The following is an 18,139-nucleotide window of genomic DNA, read 5'->3' as shown; positions in this document are numbered from 1 at the left end:
GCCTGTGCTCTGTCCACTAGGATCCGCTTCTTCCCTTTTTCATCTCCTTCAATGCGGAGCACTTTTGAAAGAGCGCTGCCAGTTTTTGAGCCCTCCTTAAGTTGGCTGTGCCGGGCCTTTTGTGAATGTCTTTTCTCAGCAGTTCCCAATCCAGGCTGCTGCTGGGGAAGTTTCTGGCACGACTGAAAACATGTCATCCATATGCACTGAAAACTCCCAGGAATGGCTGGCTCTGTCCCAGTCGGGCAACTGCCGGGGGGGGGGGGGCTGTGATTAGAGCCTGGCCCCTAACCCTGGCAGAACTGGTCCTTCTGGGCCATTGGTTTTGGTTCAGGAAGGTTCAGCTCTGCTGAACAATAAAGGAGCTTGGAAGCATTATTGGAGAAGTCTGAGGTGAAAGATAATTCAGAGAAAGGTCTCTTTCTCCTCTCTTTCTACCTCTATTCTCTCCCCATCTTGTTTTCCCTTTCTCTCCCCCTTCCCTCCCTTTCTCTCCCCCTTCCCTCCCTTTCTCTCCCCCTTCCCTCCCTTTCTCTCCCCCTTCCCTCCCTTTCTCTCCCCCTTCCCTCCCTTTCTCTCCCCCTTCCCTCCCTTTCTCTCCCCCTTCCCTCCCTTTCTCTCCCACTCCCTTTCTTGTCCCCTCCCTTTCTCTTCATCTCTCTCTCTCTCTTTCTTCCTCTCCCTTTGTCTCTCTCTCCTTCTCTCTTTGTATATGTGTGTCTGACCCTCCCCCTTTCCCTCTCCCTCCCCCCATTTCCCTCTCTCTCCCCCCATTTCTCTCTCTATCTCTCGCCCTTTGTCTCTCCCGATTTCTCCCTAGGTGTGCCTGGTTCCCTCCTTATCCTGTATTCTAATAGTTTGTAAGAAGCAAGACAAGATGCCATTTTGAGGAAAACAGTTTTTCCTACTGAGACAAGGGACAGCCCCAGGACAAGATGGCTGCTACTGCTGAAGAAGAAGAGGGAGCTAGAAAAACTTCTACTTAATAATGGTGTGTAAGTGCTCACTATGTGCCAAGCACTGTTCTAAACGAGAAGCCACTGCAGCTACCAATGTGGGCCTCTTTCCCACGATCCCAGCCAAATACACCAATAAGTAAAAAGTGGCTTGGTCTAGCGGATAGGGCACAGGCCTGGGAATCAGTACGTGGGTTCTAATCTCCACTCTGTCACTTCTCTGCTGTGTGTGACCTTGGGTAAGTCACTTAATTTCTATGTGCCTCAGTTATCTCATATTTAAAATGGAGAGTAAAACGGTGAGCCCCATGTGCATCATGGACTGTGTCCAATCTGATTAGCTTGTACCTATCCCAGGACTTAATAATAATATTATACAGTGTATAATACAGTGTATTGTATAGACTATATAATATATTGATATATAAAATATAATACAGTGTGTGTGTGTGTATATATAATATCGTACAGTGCCTGGCACATAGTAAGTGGTTAACAAATGCCATATAAAATGCCCACTGGCTCCTCAAGGGCATATTTTGTCACAGAATTCCCAAAGACATGGCCGGCCATCCTACCCAAATTGGAGTGTCTGGCCAGTTTACTGTGGAACTACCCACCAATCTCTCTTCAAGAGGGTTTATTGTATCTTCTGTAAGGTTTGACACACTCTAAAATTAAAAGGGTAAATCCCAATGGTATCTGAGTGATTACCGTGTGCGGAACGCTGCCCTAAGTGCTTGAGAGTATAAAACAGAATTAAAAGCTATGCTCCCTGGCCACAGTGAGCTTACTTACAGCCTAGAGGGGATTGATATGAAATGGGTTTACATTTCCAAGGAATGTTCCAAGTGAATAAGAAAGGGCAGAGTTACCCATAATATAGCATTATTAATGCCAGAGCCTTAGGCGATATGATTCTATTGAATTCACAATATATAACTGCTGTTCAAACTCGAAGATAATGCCAGTAGATGGTCAAGTCTCCTAGAGGTGCATGTGTATGTGTTTTGTCTTGTTCTTTGGTATTTAAGTGCTTACTAAGTGTCAGGGACTGTAATAATAACAATAATAATGATATTTAAGTGCTTACTATGTGCAAAGTCCAGTTCTAAGCGCTGGGGTAGATACAAGGTAAACAGGTTGTCCCACGTGGGGCTGACGGTCTTAATTCCCATTTTACAGATGAAGTAACTGTGGCACAGAGAAGTTTAGTGGCTTGCCTTAGGCGGAGCGAGGATTAGAACCCCGTCCTCTGACTCTTATGCTTGTGTACCATCCATTAGTCCACACTGCTTCTATGCTGATTGAAAGGAAGAAAGGCAGTGTACCATCAGAAGGATTTTTTTTTTTCCTTATTTAGTAGGGTTTTTCAGTATAAACGGGCCACGCTGAGCCATTCTTCTATTGCTGCTATTGCGGCTTTAATTGTAGCATTTATTGAGTGCCCCCTAAGTGTGATGTACTGAATGAAGGGTTTGGGAAGTACATGACAAACACCAGAATTATCTCTATCATTATCGGGCCTGTACCCAGAGTCGGTCCCCTCCGTTGAGGGAGACACTCATATTCACCCAAAGCTTTGGAGAGGAGGATGGGTAAGGTACGGGATGACCAATTGTTTATTGTACCTGTTTTGTCTTGTTGTCTGTCTCCTCCCTCCTTCTAGACTGTGATCCCATCGTTGTAGGGTTTATCTCTATTTCTTGCTGAATTGTACTTTCCAAGCACTTAGTACAGTGCTCTGTACACAGTAAGTGCTTAATGAATGATTGAATGAATGAATAGTCAGTGAAAGAATGATTAAAAAAAAAAAGTCAAAGTCCACTCTATATCTGTATCAAAGGGATAAGGGCAGGTTAGCCAGGAGAGGCTAAAGAATTAGGGGCAGGACCAGAGCTAGGAGACTAATGGTCTCCCCAGGAGCTTCCCTTACCTGATCCAGGCCACTAAATAATAACAGTAATTATGGTATTTGTTAAGCATTTACTATGTGCCAGGCACAGTACTAAGCCCTGGGGTGGTTACAAGGAAATTGGGTTGGAAACAATCCTTTGTCCCACATGGGGCTCACAGTCTCAATCCCCATTCTACTGATGAGGTCTCTGAGACACAGAGAAGTGAAGTGACTTGCCCAAGGTCACACAGCAGGCAAGTGGCTGAATGAGGATTAGAACTGCTGACTCCCAGGCCGATGCTCTATCCATTATGCCACGAAGAAATACGGAGTGTAAGGAAAGAAATGGCTTACCCTGCTTGCTGTCTTCCTCCTGCCTGGATTTGCCTCAGATGCTTCCCAGACAACTTTGGGAAAAGTTACACACAATCTAAATATAATGATATTAACTTTGGTTCAGACCTCTTGGTGGGTAAGCACGAAGCTCAAATTGGTCCTTTATTCTTTTTGTTTTTGAACAGGTTTAAGCTCCATGGAGGGAAATATAAGTAAGAGATCCACCACCTCAAATCTACCCACATCCTTCCAGCCTCTCCTTAGTGTATTTTTGTTCTTGTTGTCTTGGTAACTACTGACCAACTTTATACCTACCTTTCCCTGAGATTCTCTTTTGGGAAGGGGCCATATAAGCATATTTTATTAGGACACCCAAACGGCTGTCACTCTCTTATCATGAGAAGGATCCTGGCATTCATGAACGACCTGTCTGTGAAATAGAGGATGACAGATGAGCAGCTATGCTCTGCCACATTTTGAGCATGTATTTCCCAGTGGAATAGTTGACCAGGGCCGTGAATTTGGTTTGCGCTACTTGATTTCTGCTGAGCTTGTTTTCTCATTGGATTGTTTTCAGTCTCCTGTTGCTATAGTTTCAGGATCCTTGAAACAGAATCCTCCCCTTACTGAGACCGTGTTCAGCAACTGTGTCACCCCGACTTGCTCCCTTTAGTCTTCCCCCATCCCAGCCCCACAACATTTAGGTACCTCTGTGTAATTTATTTATATTAATGGCTGTCTCCCCCTCTAGACTTTAAGCTCATTCTGGGCAGGGAATGTATCTGTTGTACTCTCCCAGGCGCTCAGTACAGTGCTCTGCACACAGTAAGCTCTCAAATATGATTGAATAAAACACTGAACCACCACTCTCGAATTCATACCTGTTGTGTTCTTTCACGTTGACTGTGGATGAGCTATTTCTGCTGTCACTCCAACATGCTCTATGACTAACGTGGGAGTGTCAGATTTCTCCCCACCCCACCAGGATTGATTTTAATAAATTTGATTTTTTCTAAGTGTTTTCTGTGTGCAGAGCACTGTCCTGGGTGTTTGGGGGTGTTTGAATGTAGTTAAGTAAACCGAGAACCCTGCTGGCAGTGAGCTTAGAATCTCGAGGAATTTACAATCATCAGTAGCCCAGAGTCACATAGAACCCATCCTGCTTCATGGCAGTGGTATTGACTACCTATTGCTTCCACTATTTTGTTCCTCAAATTCTAAGACAAGGACATACTTTGTTCCCACTTCTTTTGAAGACATTCGGTTCGGCTTCTTTGGCCACAGTGAATCTTGTAAAATGCTAGCCCGGGCTCCTCAGGAGAAAGGTTTAAGGTTCTGGCCACAGTCCTCAGACTTAGCATGAACAAGCAATTCAACATAAATAAAGGTCAAGGAAAGTGCTTTTACCTAAAGGAGTCCCCAGAACTAACATTCTGCACCAAGAAAGTGCTCAATAAATACGACTGAATGAACACAACTCAGAAGTGACCCACAGGGGAGTAAGTTACTCTCAAAGAGGGGCTGACTCTTGCAGACTCCCGTGAGGAAATCAGGTTAGAGAAATGCAGAGAATTGGCTGGGAAGCCCAGTGGGGCTACAACGCTGGAGCAAAAAGTCTTAATATCTGACCCAGGCTTTTTTCTCTATCTCTTGTGAGCAAATGTCACCACTTAAAGCAGCTTCGTATTATACTTTAGCTTTCTCCTCCCTTGGCCTTCTAGACCGAGAACTTGTTGTGGGCAGGAATGTGTCGTTTTGTTAATGTACTGTACTTTTCCTAAGTGCTTAGTACAGTGCTTTGCATGCAGTAAGCGCTCGATTGATATTACTGACGAATGAATGGGCCCATGCCCTTGACATTACTGTTTCCACAGCAAAAGGGGAGGGAGGCTCCCAATAAGGGTTGAAGTTGAATAAAAGGAGATAAATGATTCTAATGTACATATGTGATGGAAACAGATGATTTGAGGTAAGATGCTAACTTCTTGGGCCATTTGGCAAGGTTTGCCTTGAGGCACTCCACTGTTTATTGACACCAAACCGACACCAAGTTTGAGAGTCAGGCAGTCTGCCTCCAGGAGGGGAATCACATTTACCCTCCTCTGTAATCCGATTTCCTGTGCTTAACTTTTTTCTGTCTCACACAGCTCTAGAGCTACTTCCTTGTCCCGCTCTTGTCTTACCCACCTAGAGCTGTCACATTTAGAACTCAGTCACCACTTGGGAGAGAAGTCGGTTTCTGTTAAACCTGCTGAATCTGGGAGACGCCTCCCTTGCCCCAGAGCCTGGAACAACAATCCCTCCTCTCTCTTGAACAGCCAGGAGCATCAAGGCTGGAACAACCAGCTCCACACTCAGGGCCTGCCGTCTTCAACATCTCCATCCCAACCACCTTCAACATCTCCATCCCAATCGTCGGAGATTCTGGAATGGAAGTCCTGAAAGAACTTCCCTTTACCCCCTTGCCACACCCATGTCTGTCCTGCCCAATTTTGGGGGGTTGGTGAAAAGAGCACAAAACTTGGCGTCGGAAGACCCTGGGACTGACTAGTCCTCGGCTCCCTCACGTGCCTGTTGCGTGACCTTGGCCAAGTCACTTAACCTCCCCAGGGCCCGGTTTCCTCATCTGTAAGAGGGGGATTCGGTTCCTGTTCTCCCTGCGGCACAGACCGTGAGCCCCGTGTGGTACAAGCTCTGTAACTGATTTGATTATCTTGGGATTACCGATACCCAGGGCTCGGTATGGTGTCTGGCTTATAGTAAGTGTTTAACACATACCGCAATTACCATGGTGTAATGGCTAGAGCACGGGCCTGGGAGTCAGAAGGTCGTGCTTTCTAATTCCGGCTCAGTCACTTGTCTGCTGTGTGACCTTGGGCAAGTCGCTTTACTTCTCTGGGCCTTAGTTCTCTCGTCTGTAAAATGGAGATTAAGACTGAGCCCCATCTGATTACCTTGGATCTCCCCCAGCACTTAGTGCTTAGCACATAATTAGCACTTAAAATAACATTATTATTAGTAGTAGTAATAATGTTGGTATTTGTTGAGCGCTTACTATGTGCCAAGCACCGTTCTAAGCGCTGGGGGAGATACAGGGTAATCAGGTCGTCCCACGTGAGGCTCACAGTTAATCCCCATTTTACAGATGAGGTCACTGAGGCACAGAGAAGTGAAGTGACTTGCCCACAGTCACACAGCTGACAGGTGGCAGAGCGGGGATTCGAACCCATGACCTCCGACTCCCAAGCCCCGGATCTGTCCACTGAGCCACGGTCCCCCTACATCCAGAACATGTGATTTCTGGAGCAGGAGATATCCCATGGACTTCTACTACCCAGATTTTCAGACATAAATTAGTTTCAGCAATCCATTTTTATCCAAACCATTGAGGGTTTAGGATGGTTTGATCTAGTCTCATCTGCCTTCACCAAGCCCCAAGTAGTACTCAGCTGGCTTGAACCTCCCTCATCCTGATGACCTCCAAACCAACCAGTCACCAATTAACTGCACCTCGTGGTTGGGATGCGGGTCTGGGAATCAGAAGGACCTGGGTTTTAATCCAAGGTCCACAGCCCCTTGTCTGCTCTGTGACCTTGGGCAAGTCACTTGCATAGAACATCAGCCTGAGAGTCAGAAGGACCGAGATTCTACTATTGAGTCCACCGCTTGCCTGCTTTGTGACCTTGGGCAAGTCACTTCACTTCTCTGTGCCTCAGTTCCCTCATCGGTGAAATGGGGATTAAGACTGTGAGCCCCACGGGGGACAGAGACTGTGTCCAACTTGATTTGCTTGTACCTACCCCAGAGCTGAATACTGTGTGCGGCACATGGCACAAAGAGCAGAATTGTCATCTCTAAGTTGAGAAGGCAGCGTGACCTCATGGAAAGAGCATGGGAGTGGGAGACAGGAGACCCGGATTCTCATCCTGGATCCACCACTTTCCTGCTGTGTGACTTTGGGCAAATCGCTTTACTTCTCTGTGCCTGTTTCCTCATCTGTAAAATGGGGATAAAGTACTTCTTTGCCCTCCCTCTTAAACCTCGAGCCCCTTGTGGAAAAAAGACTGTTTGAAACGCTAATCTTATATCTACCCCACTGCGTAGGATAATGTTTGGCACATAGTAATAATGCTTATTAAGCATTTACTATGTGTTTTGACTTTAAAAAAAAAAAATCTACCTGTCAACCTCACAGGGATGTAACAGTATAATCAGGTGCTTTTTTTAATCTCCCCCCCAAAGCTGAATATGGAATTTAATAATCTCGGAACAGATTGTTTTCCAGATAATTCTCCTTCCTCCTTCATTGCTCTCTCCATACACTTTAGAAAAGTATTCGAGACTTGGGCTAGGGTGGGCAGAGGTCAGGGATGAGTGTCTCTCTTTCCTCTTTCCCCAAATGAGGTTCTTTACATTCAACAGGCATTTTGAATCAACTATAAAAAGCTATTTTTACATTAGAACAGATGACTTTCTGCTAAGGACAACAGTCGGGACTGGGACCAGACACCAGAACAGGTCAGAAGTGTGAGTAAGCCGAAATGGAGGGCGAAGCAGAGCCCGGGATGTAGAAACCTGTCTTCTTAAATGGTTCTGATTCAAGCTGACTGTCCTCTTCTCTCTCTTTCGTGAGGGGCAGGGGAAGCCGGCTCGCTAGTTCTTGAAATGGAGAGGCAAAAACAAAAAAAAGGAAGTGGATGGTGTGAATGCCACTGTAGTTGGACAAAACAGGAAGTGGAATGGTTTCATCTCCAACTACCCTTGAACAGTATCCTGTCACTTCTTCCCAGCAGGAGATGGCACCAGGACCCCCACAACGTGAGACACCGTACTGTGTTCAGAATCTATCCCCATTAAACTCCACCTTTGGAACTGGGGGGTGGGCTGAAAATGGTTTCAAGGATGTAGGGAAGTTTGGGATCTTTCCCTGATTCATTCCGCAAACTTCAACTCCTGAGGTGAAGGTAAACTCCCTGGCACTGTCAATAGGACAGTAGGCAGAAGAGAGGGGAGAGATCAATCCTCCTTCTGGCTCTAGAATGATAATAATGTTGGTATGTAAGTGCTTACTAAGTGTTAAGCACTGTTCTAAGTGCTGGGGTTGATGTAAGCCAATCAGGTTGGACATGGTCTCCGTCCCACATGGGACTCACAGTCTTACTCCGCATATAACAGATGAGGGAACTGAGGCACAGAGGAAGTGAGATGACTTGCCCAAGGTCACACAGCAGACAAGTGTCAGAACTGGGGTTAGGACCCAGGTCCTTCTGACTCACAGGCCCAGGCTCTATCCACTAGGCCACGCTGCTTCCTAGAATATCTCTCTAGGTAATCTATCGGTGAGGGGTGGCTCGCTTCTCCAGCTTCCGCAAGTGCAACAATAAATCCTCAGCTGGGCACCAGAGTCCTTCTTGGCAGCTTAAATTTGGTCTCTCAGCATCTTTACCACCAAGTTCAAGAGGGACTTTCTGTGAATTGAGAATAAATGCAGGACTCCGGCATCCACACCCAGACACTCTGTCAGCAGATCTCTGATGACAGCCAGGTGTCCTGCCTTTCCTGATTTGCTCAGCAGAAACCCTGTAGCGCCAAACAGCTTGTGAAATCTACCCTTACTCCTGTTACCCCCGGCATACGTGGCCCAAAGGGGGCAAAGAGTGAGGGCGAGTACGATTTCACTCAATCGTACTTATTGAGTGCTTGCTTTATACAGAGCACTGTACTAAGCACATGGGAGAGTACAATACAACAGTAAGACACATTCCCTGGCCACAACTAGTAGCTAATAGTTACTAGGAGCTAGTAAGTATGGTATTCTCCCAAGCGCTTTACACAGTGCTTTTCACCCAGCAGGCACTCAGTAAATACTATGGATTGATCCATAATTTACCCGCATAGCTATAGTTTATATTGATGTCTGCCTCCTAGTCTTCCACTCCAGACCATAAGCTCGTTGTGGGCAGGGAACGTGCCTACCGGCACTGGTATATCATATTCTCCCAAGTGCTTGTACTGTGCTGTACACAGAAAGCACTCGATAAATATGATTGATTTAATTAGGGTGGAGCCAGAAAATTGGGACACACACTAAGCTTTCCCCTGTAAGCCTCTTCTGGGCATGCTCAGCTATATTTGACCGCCTGAAGAGTTGTCATGGCAGGGACTCTGGTCTGATTATCTTGTATCTATCCCATGGCTTAGTAGAGTGCTTGGCACATAGTAAGTGCTTAACAGATAGTATTATTGTTGTTAATATTTTTATTATTATTAGTCAAGCTGCCCAAATGGGTCAGGGACCTCCTTTGGCCACATGGCTTAGTAGGTAGAGCAGGAACCTGGGAGGCAGAAGGTCAAGAGTTTCAGTCTTGGCTCCGCCACTTGTCCGCTGCGTGACCTTGGGCAAGTCATTTCACTTCTCTGTGCCTCAGTTACCTCATCTATAAAGGGGGAATTGAGACTACGAGCCCCATGTGGGACAGTACTGTGTCCAACTTGATTTGCTTGTATCCCACCCCAGAACTTAGTACAGTGCCTGGCACATAGTAATCCCTTAACAGATACAACTATTGTTATTATTAATATTATTATTATTAAGTACCCCCAGCTCCCTGAGGGTGCCAGCTGACTCTTCCTCCCCCTCACTCAGGAACTCTAGATTGAAATAGAGCTGTGGTTATGCCCATCTTCAAAGATGGCAGAAGAGGAAGAGTCAAATTCTTGAAGGTCAATCAACTTAGCACCACTTCCTGAGTTAACGTTAGAACAAATCTCCAAACTCTGATTTAGCAATCGCCCAGGAGAACGAAAGAACGAAACCAACGTAACTGCGAGGAGACCAGATTGTTCCAGACAAATGTACTGTCCTTCCGTGAGGTGCAGAACTCACAGACAAGGGAGAAGCAGTGGATGCAACCCTTGCGCCGTTCAAAAAGCGTTTTTTTTCCTATCCGACCTCATACCCCTTATTGACCCAGGGGAGATATGGCCTTGAGCATATTTTTCCATTAGGTAAGTGGGTCAAAGGTCACACTTATCATTCATCGCTTGGGGTCAAAAGGGGGCGGCGGTGAATTGACGGGGGTCCCACCGGGATTGGTCTAGCTACCAATTCTAATCGATATCTTTATTGACCGTTGGACAGAGGAATTGGGAACATCAAATTTGCTGATGATACTAAATCGGGTGGGGTCACTAACGCTTTGGAAGACGGGTAGAATGCAAATGGCTAAGGCAGATTGGAAAAATGATTCTGTAAAAGGAGGATAATATTAACTAGGGCAAAGCACTGTACTTAGGTGGGAAAAAAAAGAAAGAACACAAATGTGGATGGGGATAGATTGGTTAGGCACAAATACAGCGGAAACGGATGAGGGACAAGATGATGAATGATTGATCAAAAATTGAATATAGGTAATACAGCTTTTAAATGGTCAAGGTGGCATTGGGACACACAAAATGCCTTGCAAGAGAAGCAGCGTGGCCTAGTGGAAAGAGCATGAGCCTAGGAGTCAGAATGACCTGCATTCTAATCCTGGCTGGGCCACGTCTGCCATGTGAATTTGGCAAAGTCACTTAACTTCTCTATATCTCAGTTACCTCGTCTGTTAAAAGAAAAAAAGGGGGTATAATAATGATGTTGTTATTGGTTAAGCGCTAGCTATGTGCAAAGCACTGTTCTAAGTGCTGGGGTGGGGGATACAAGGTGATCGGGTTGTCCCACGTGGAGCTCACAGTCTTCATCCTCATTTCTCTGAGGCCCAGAGAAGTTAAGTGACTTGCCCAAAATCACACAGCTGACAAGCGGCGGGGCCGGGATTAAAACTCATGACCTCTGACTCCCAAGTCCGTGCTCTTTCCATTGAATCACACTGCTTCTCTAAGACTAAAGATATATGACTGTGAGCCCATGTAGGACACAGACTGTGTCCAGTCTTATATCTAGCACAGTGCCTGCTGCATAGTAAGTGCTTAAAAGTATCATTTTTAAAAGAATGAGTCAAGCAATCATTCTTTCATTATGTACATTACTATTTAGTTTCTTATTAGAGAGCTCTGTCAGATTTGGTCACCACACCTTTAAAAGAAACTTGGAGTAGGTAAAGAAACTTGGAGTGGGTTCAGAGAAGGGTGAAAAATGTTTCAAAGGATGGAAAATGAGTGGAGGAAAGGTCAAAGGAATTAAGTTGATTTAGACTAGATTGAATAGTCTAATGGGGTGACTTAGCTGTCTTTTGCAAAAGTCAGTTTTCCCGTAACAAGTGTCTTCACTATGGATCTTCACTAAAACTTGTGTGCAATTAAGAATGTCAAATTCATTGAACGCGTGTGTTTGGCATTCAAGAAACACCTTTTACAATGTGATTTCTCCTTAACGGAAGCTTCTTCAATTAATTAAGCACTGAATATATCAGGCACTGTGAAAGTTACAAAATAATTGGTTCAGATACAGTCCCTGTTCCACGTAAGACTTCCACTCAAAGAGATAGGGAGAGTAGGTATTCCCTTTGTTCAATTTGTTATTTGTATTGGAATTTTTAGGATGCCCCATCCCAGGGTGGAATCTTGGAAGGTATCGGAGAGTGAGGGCTTCCAAGAGGAGGAATTGAATTCTGGGGATTGGTGACCAATTTACCCCCATTTTACGGAGGAGCATATTAAGGCACGAAGAGGGCAACTTTTCCAGGGTGATGTGGCAAGGCTGAGAATGGGATTTGGACTTTCCTAACTCCTAGGACCAAGTTATTTCCACTAGGCCATATTGCCTCCTAGAACGTAACCTGAGCATTCCTGGGGAATCGATCGAGTGTGAAGGCTTCGGGTAAGAGATTGCTGACCGTTTGTTTCCTTTTGAAGAGTGAACAAGAGGAATCGATCTTAAATTACAGCGGGAGAAATTTAAATTAGACGTAAGGGAGACCCCTTGGCCGGGAGGTAGGTGATACAGACGCTGGGATCAGTGAAAGTTGTGATGTTTCCATCCCTTCTGCTCTTTAAAGCAAAGAACGACTAGCCTTCTGCGCTGGATGCTAGTTATTCACTCCCCTGGGGATGGGAAGTTGGTCCAGGGGGTCATTCAGGGTGCCTTCCTACTCTGTGATTCTCTCATTCCCTGGTGCAAGGTGGAGAATTAAGCCGTTCCCTTTGTTCAATTTGCTATGTATTGGAATTTTTAGGATGCCCCATCCCTGGGTGGAATCTTGGAAGGTATCTGAGAGTGAGGGCTTCCGAGAGGAGGAATTGAATTCTGGGGATTGGTGACCAAATGTCTGAAGTCCTAAGAAGGAGGAGTGGGTCGGAAGCAGCTGCCGTGCGTCCGGCCACGGCTCTTCCTAAGAAATCTCTGAGCTAGGTTCGGGCCAGTGGGCCCTGCTTGATTTTTACGGCAGCCATGCTCACAGCGCTCACAGTCATTGCACATGGAGTGCTCACATTTCAGCAGAGCTCCTGACTTCACTTTTCCGGTTTGCCTAGACTCACAGCTAGTTGCACCTTGGGGGTCCAAGCCTGTAAAACAGTTCTCACCTATATAGAAAAAGCAAATATTTACAACGGAGCCGTAAAACTGTATTTTGATAGAATGCAACCCTAAACGCGATCATAAATTCTCTATAGTAAAACCCGAACAATTTCAAAGCCGTCATTAAATAGATCTGAAAGACCTAGCGGTGAAATAACATGTCCTGATTTTTACCACTGACTTATCTGGTTGGCTTTCCTCCAGTGGTCGGGCATTTGAAAAATGGTTTCTCGTGTTTCAGCACCATGACTTCTCTAAGACTGGGAATTCTTCCAAATCATGACTTGGGGAATACTTTGGTTCCACTGAAGAAAAAATATTTGAAGAGCTGTAGATCTCATTTCTGTTGTTGATTTTCTTTCCTCTTGCAGATTTTGTGTTCTAGAAATTAAAGGAAGGACAACAGATTTCTTTGGGAAAAAGAAGTTTAGACATGATTCTCGCCTTTGAATCACAGGCTCCCACACACTTTTGCTCAAAGAATTCAAAAGCAAATTTCGCCTTTGCAGACCTGATAACAGGGAGGATGCTAAATAAGGCCCATGGTGGTGCCAGGGATTTGGTCCCCTGATCTCTAGAATAAAATGGAATTCGATGAGGGAGTCCGAGAACAAAATCAAAGAACAACGGCTCTGCATTCTTGAGAGATCTTCTAAAATTTTCTTCTTTGGGGTAGGGGCACCGAGCAGCGTTCTTGGCATTTACGTTTCCCTCTCACCGAGTTTACGACTTGAGACACGCATGGGGAGGTAAAAATGCCGGTTCCTTAACAGTAGGTTTTAGTGCATATCTTCCGTGAACAGGAGAAGAAAAAGAGCAGGCTCCCTCCAAAGGCAGTCTGCCTTGTTTCAGTCCTCCTGGAGATGAGAAGGACTGATGAAGTAGAATTTCCAGTTAGGTTACCGGCCAGGATAAGGGTAGATTTGCGGGGGTAACTCTCAGGCCGGGGGGAGCTGCAGTCGAGGATCCGATCCGTCTGACAAAACTCACAGGAAGGTTGAGAGAGCTCGGCGCGGAATGGATGATTTCCATCCCACCTGCTTGCACAGTGTCTGTCCAAACCAAAGCAATTAGTTTCTCATTTTCCAGAGTGTTCAACTCGGGCGGTATTTACTGCTTGGTTGTGTTTGTTTTTTAAAGATTAGTCATAGAGCGTTTTGCTGAGTGTCAGGAAATCTTGGGGCAGCTGGCAGCCCCCAGGACTCACATAAGCAAGAGGAGAATGGAGAGTTAGGCAAGAATTTCCTGTTTACATTCTGTGTCTCCTCAGTATCAGTGACTCAAAGCAAAGGCACGCAAGGGAAACTGCTAGGTCTAAAATCTTTTCTCTCAACATGTATGGGGAGGAGAGAATCTCAGCCCCTCACTTACCACAAAAGCAATCTTTACCTTCAAGACTTACCTCCTTCCTGGTTTTCCATATCTATCCCAGCACTTAATACAGCGTCTGCACGTAGAGAAGCCGCGTGGCTTAGTGGAAAGAGCACGGGCTTGGGAGTCGGAGGTCGTGGGTTCTAATCTCCACTGTGCCGCTTATCAGCTGTGTGACGTTGGACAAGGCACTTGACTTCTCTGTGCCTCAGTTGCCTCCTCTGTAAAATGGGGATTAAGACTGTGAGCCCCAAGTGGGACAGCCTGATTACCTTATATCTACTTGGCCACTTGGAACAGTGCTTGGTACGTAGTAAGCGCTTAACAAATGCCATCGTTATTATTAACAAATACCACAGTTATTATTATATTCTACTGTGGTCCCGGTTTGTAGCAGAAGTGCTGTATGCTTTTCAAATACCTAATGGACATTAATCCTTTGAATTGAGGGATACAGAGCTGAGCATGTAATGGGGATAAAGCATATCTGGACCATAATGACCTAAGTGGTCAGGCGGAATGGAAAAGCAGAACTCTTGCGTTAGAATCATTCTGGAAGGGTCAGGAATGTTGTTTGAACTCCAGCCGGAATTATATTTATGGGCAACCTGGGAAGGAACTCTACCATCCGATCTATGCTTTGTCTCGTTCTTGTCTCCCCCTCAGACTGTAAACTTGTGAGAAGCGAAGGTGTCTACCAATTCTGTGGTATTGTACTCACCCAAGCACTTAATAACCTCCGCACACAGTAAGTGCTCAATAAATGCCACTTTCCCTCGTATTAAGCCAAAAGGAATGAGACCTGCTGCCTTGCCAGAGCCCAGGGGCCATTTCTCAGGATAACGGAAGAAGGAAGGAGTATGGCTCAGTGGAAAGAGCATGGAACTGAGTTCTAAACCCAGCTCTTCCACTTGCCTGCTGTGAGACCTTGGGCAGATCACATATCTTCTTTGTGCCTCCATTTCCTCATCTGTAAATCAGAGATTCAATACCTGTTCTCCCTTCAAACCAGACTGTGAGCAATCTGATTATCATACTAATAATAATGATAATGTTGGTATTTGTTAAGCGCTTACTATGTGCAGAGCACTGTTCTAAGCGCTGGGGTAGATATAGGGTAATCAGGTTGTCCCACCTGAGGCTCACAGTTAATCCCCATTTTACAGACGAGGTAACTGAGGCACAGAGAAGTGAAGTGACTTGCCCACAGTCACACAGCTGACGAGTGGCGGAGCCGGGAGTCGAACCCATGACCTCCGACTCCGAAGCCCAGGCTCTTGTAAGTCCTCCAGCACTTAGTACAGTGGTTGGCACCAAATAAGCACTTAACAAATACCGTTTGAAAAAAGGGGTAACGGCCAAGGATTCCTTACGTCAACGGCTAGTGCTCAGTAAATAAGAATGAATGAATCTCTAGTGATCTGCAGCAAGAAGGGGGTGGATTAGCCAGCTGGTGATCGTCAGTCGGTGGTATTTATTGAACACTCCCTGTGTGCAGAGCACTGTACTAAGCACTTGGGAAAGTACAACACAACAGAGTTGGTAGATGCTTTCCCTGCTCAGAAGGAGCTTAAAGTCTACAAGTGATGGAGGAAACTATTTCAAAGCCATTAAGAAAAGGGATTCCTGAGCTTCAGGCAAGACCCCTTAAAGGAAGTAGCTTGGAATATTGGATAGACCACAGGCCTGGGAGTCAGAAGGACCTGGGTTCTAATCCCGGCTCTGCCACTTGGTTGCTATGTGACCTTGGGTAAGTCACTCAACTTTTCTGTGCCTTAGTTCCTTCCCTCATCTGGAAAATGGGGATTAAGAGTGTGAACCCCCCCCCTTGTGGGACAGGGACTGTGTTCAACCCAATTTTCTCGCATCCACTCCGTAGCTTAGTACAGTGCCCGGCACATAGTAAGTGCTTAACAAATACCACGATTATTATTGCTGTTATTATTATTAAAATTCTACATTAATCCTGTGCGTTCCAGGCTTCCTCCATGGGCAGGCTAAATCTTAGCTGTCCCATCTGAAACAGAGGGGATTGCCTGTTCCACGCTTGGGCCCTTGTAAGCTCATTATGGGCAGGGAACTTGTATTATGCGCTCTGCACGCAATAAGTGCTCAATAAATAGCATGGATGAGTCCTTGATCGAGGTTATGGAAATCCCCTGCAGGCACCAAAACCAAACCCATCACCTCCCTCGGCTTCCTCTCCACCGCTGCGGGCCTACACCTCCGGAGCCTAATTATAGAGAGACGGTGCCTGGTGAGGCTTTAATCAGTTGCGATTTTCAAGGACAAAGTGAAAGCATGAAAAATGAATTAGAAAATGGGTACTTGCTGTATCCTAATGGGCAGAGGACATTTACAAAGCAGGGTTGGGAGAGATCATTCATAGACCCTGCGAGATAAGTGAATCCCTCCCTGGCAGACTGAAGGGTTCTTGTTCACAGAGGGGGCTCGGAGGCCTCCTGCCGCCGCCAAGGCAGAGGCGCTGAAAGAACCTGCTGACGTGTCCCCGAAAGAACTTCAGAATCTGCTTTTTGGAGGAAATTCTGCTCGGATGCCCGATCCTGGGCTGTCTCTGGGTCGTTTTATTACTGAAGACCTTTGGGCATTTAGTCACGGAGAGAGGAGAATTGTTCCTGTTTTGGTTTGGGAAGAGCGGAAATGGGTTTGGGAGGGAGGGAGTGGGTCTTGAGGTTTTCATTCCGTGCATTCGCCCACTGAGGATGACATCTGCTTTGGTGCCTGGACTAACCGGAGAGAAGAGAAGCAGCGTGGGCTAGTGGACAGAGCACGGGCTGAGTCAGAACGAACTGAGTTCTGATCCCGGCTCTGCCACTTGCCTGGTGGGTGATCTTGGGCAAATCATTTCACTTCTCTGGGCCTCAGTTACCTCATCTGAACAAGAGGGATTAAAACTGTGAACTGCGTGTGGGACATTGACTTTGTCCAACCTGATACCTTCAGTACAGTTCCTGGCACATAGCGAGCGTTTAACGGATACCATAAAAAACCGCCCCAAACCCCAAAACTCAACAGACTTTTCCCACGGCTTTGGAAGCACCAAAGCCCAGGCCGAACTAATGTCTGTGTGAAATTGACAGGGGGAATTTTCATCCTGAGAAAAGAGAACAGCCTAAAGGCACGGAGCTCTGAGAAACCGGAGGGATTTAATAGCCTGTCCTCAGGCTGATTACTCTTCTTTATTTACCACTTTATAATAATGGTGTTTAAACACTTTGTGCCAAGCCCTGGGATAGATATAAGTTTATCAGGGATTCACAATCTAAGTAGGCGGGGGAACGGGTATTTAATACCCTCACAAAATTTGGGGTTTTTTTAGGGTATTTATTACCACATTTTACAGATGAGAGAATTGATTTACCTAAGGTCACACGTCAGACAAGTGGCAGAGCTCAGACTAGGACCCGTGCCCTTCCGGGGCTCCCAGTTCTGTGCTCCCTCCACTAGATCCCACTGCACCAGTGTGCCCGAAAAATGCTCCTGAAGCTACTGAGTTGCAGACAAGAGGATGGAGTCCTAGGCATGTACTCCGGAGTTTCTAATCCCAGTTGAGAGGAGATTAGAGTTGTTGTGCAACTCTTTATCTTGGTTTCTCTTTCTTTTAAGTAGGGACACTGGACCTCAGAGGGAGGCGATGATATTATAGCATAACCCTATTAGATAGATAATCCAACGCTTGGACCAGCCAGAGCCTGCATGCAAGGGTGAAGAGGAGCCTAGGGCCCGTAAATGGCCTCCAACCAAAAGTACGAATTAGGAAAACACGGCAGCCTTATCTCGGTGAAGCTGTTCTGAAATTTTCTTTATAATACTTACTATGTGCTAAGCACCGGGGGTAGATACAGGATAATCAGGTTGAACACGGTCCCCGTCCCACCCAACGCTAAATTGGAGAGAGACGGATTTAGTCCCCATTTTACAGATGAGGTGAATGAGGCACAGAGACTGAAGCGACCTGCTCAAAATCACTCAGCAGACAAGCGGTAGAACCGGGATCAGAACCCAGCCCTGTGCTCTTTCCACTAGGCCACGCTGCTTCTG

This window comes from Ornithorhynchus anatinus, chromosome 6 (genome assembly GCF_004115215.2).
Source record: "Ornithorhynchus anatinus isolate Pmale09 chromosome 6, mOrnAna1.pri.v4, whole genome shotgun sequence".
Lineage (NCBI taxonomy): Eukaryota > Metazoa > Chordata > Mammalia > Monotremata > Ornithorhynchidae > Ornithorhynchus > Ornithorhynchus anatinus.
This window is presented reverse-complemented; position numbering follows the sequence as displayed.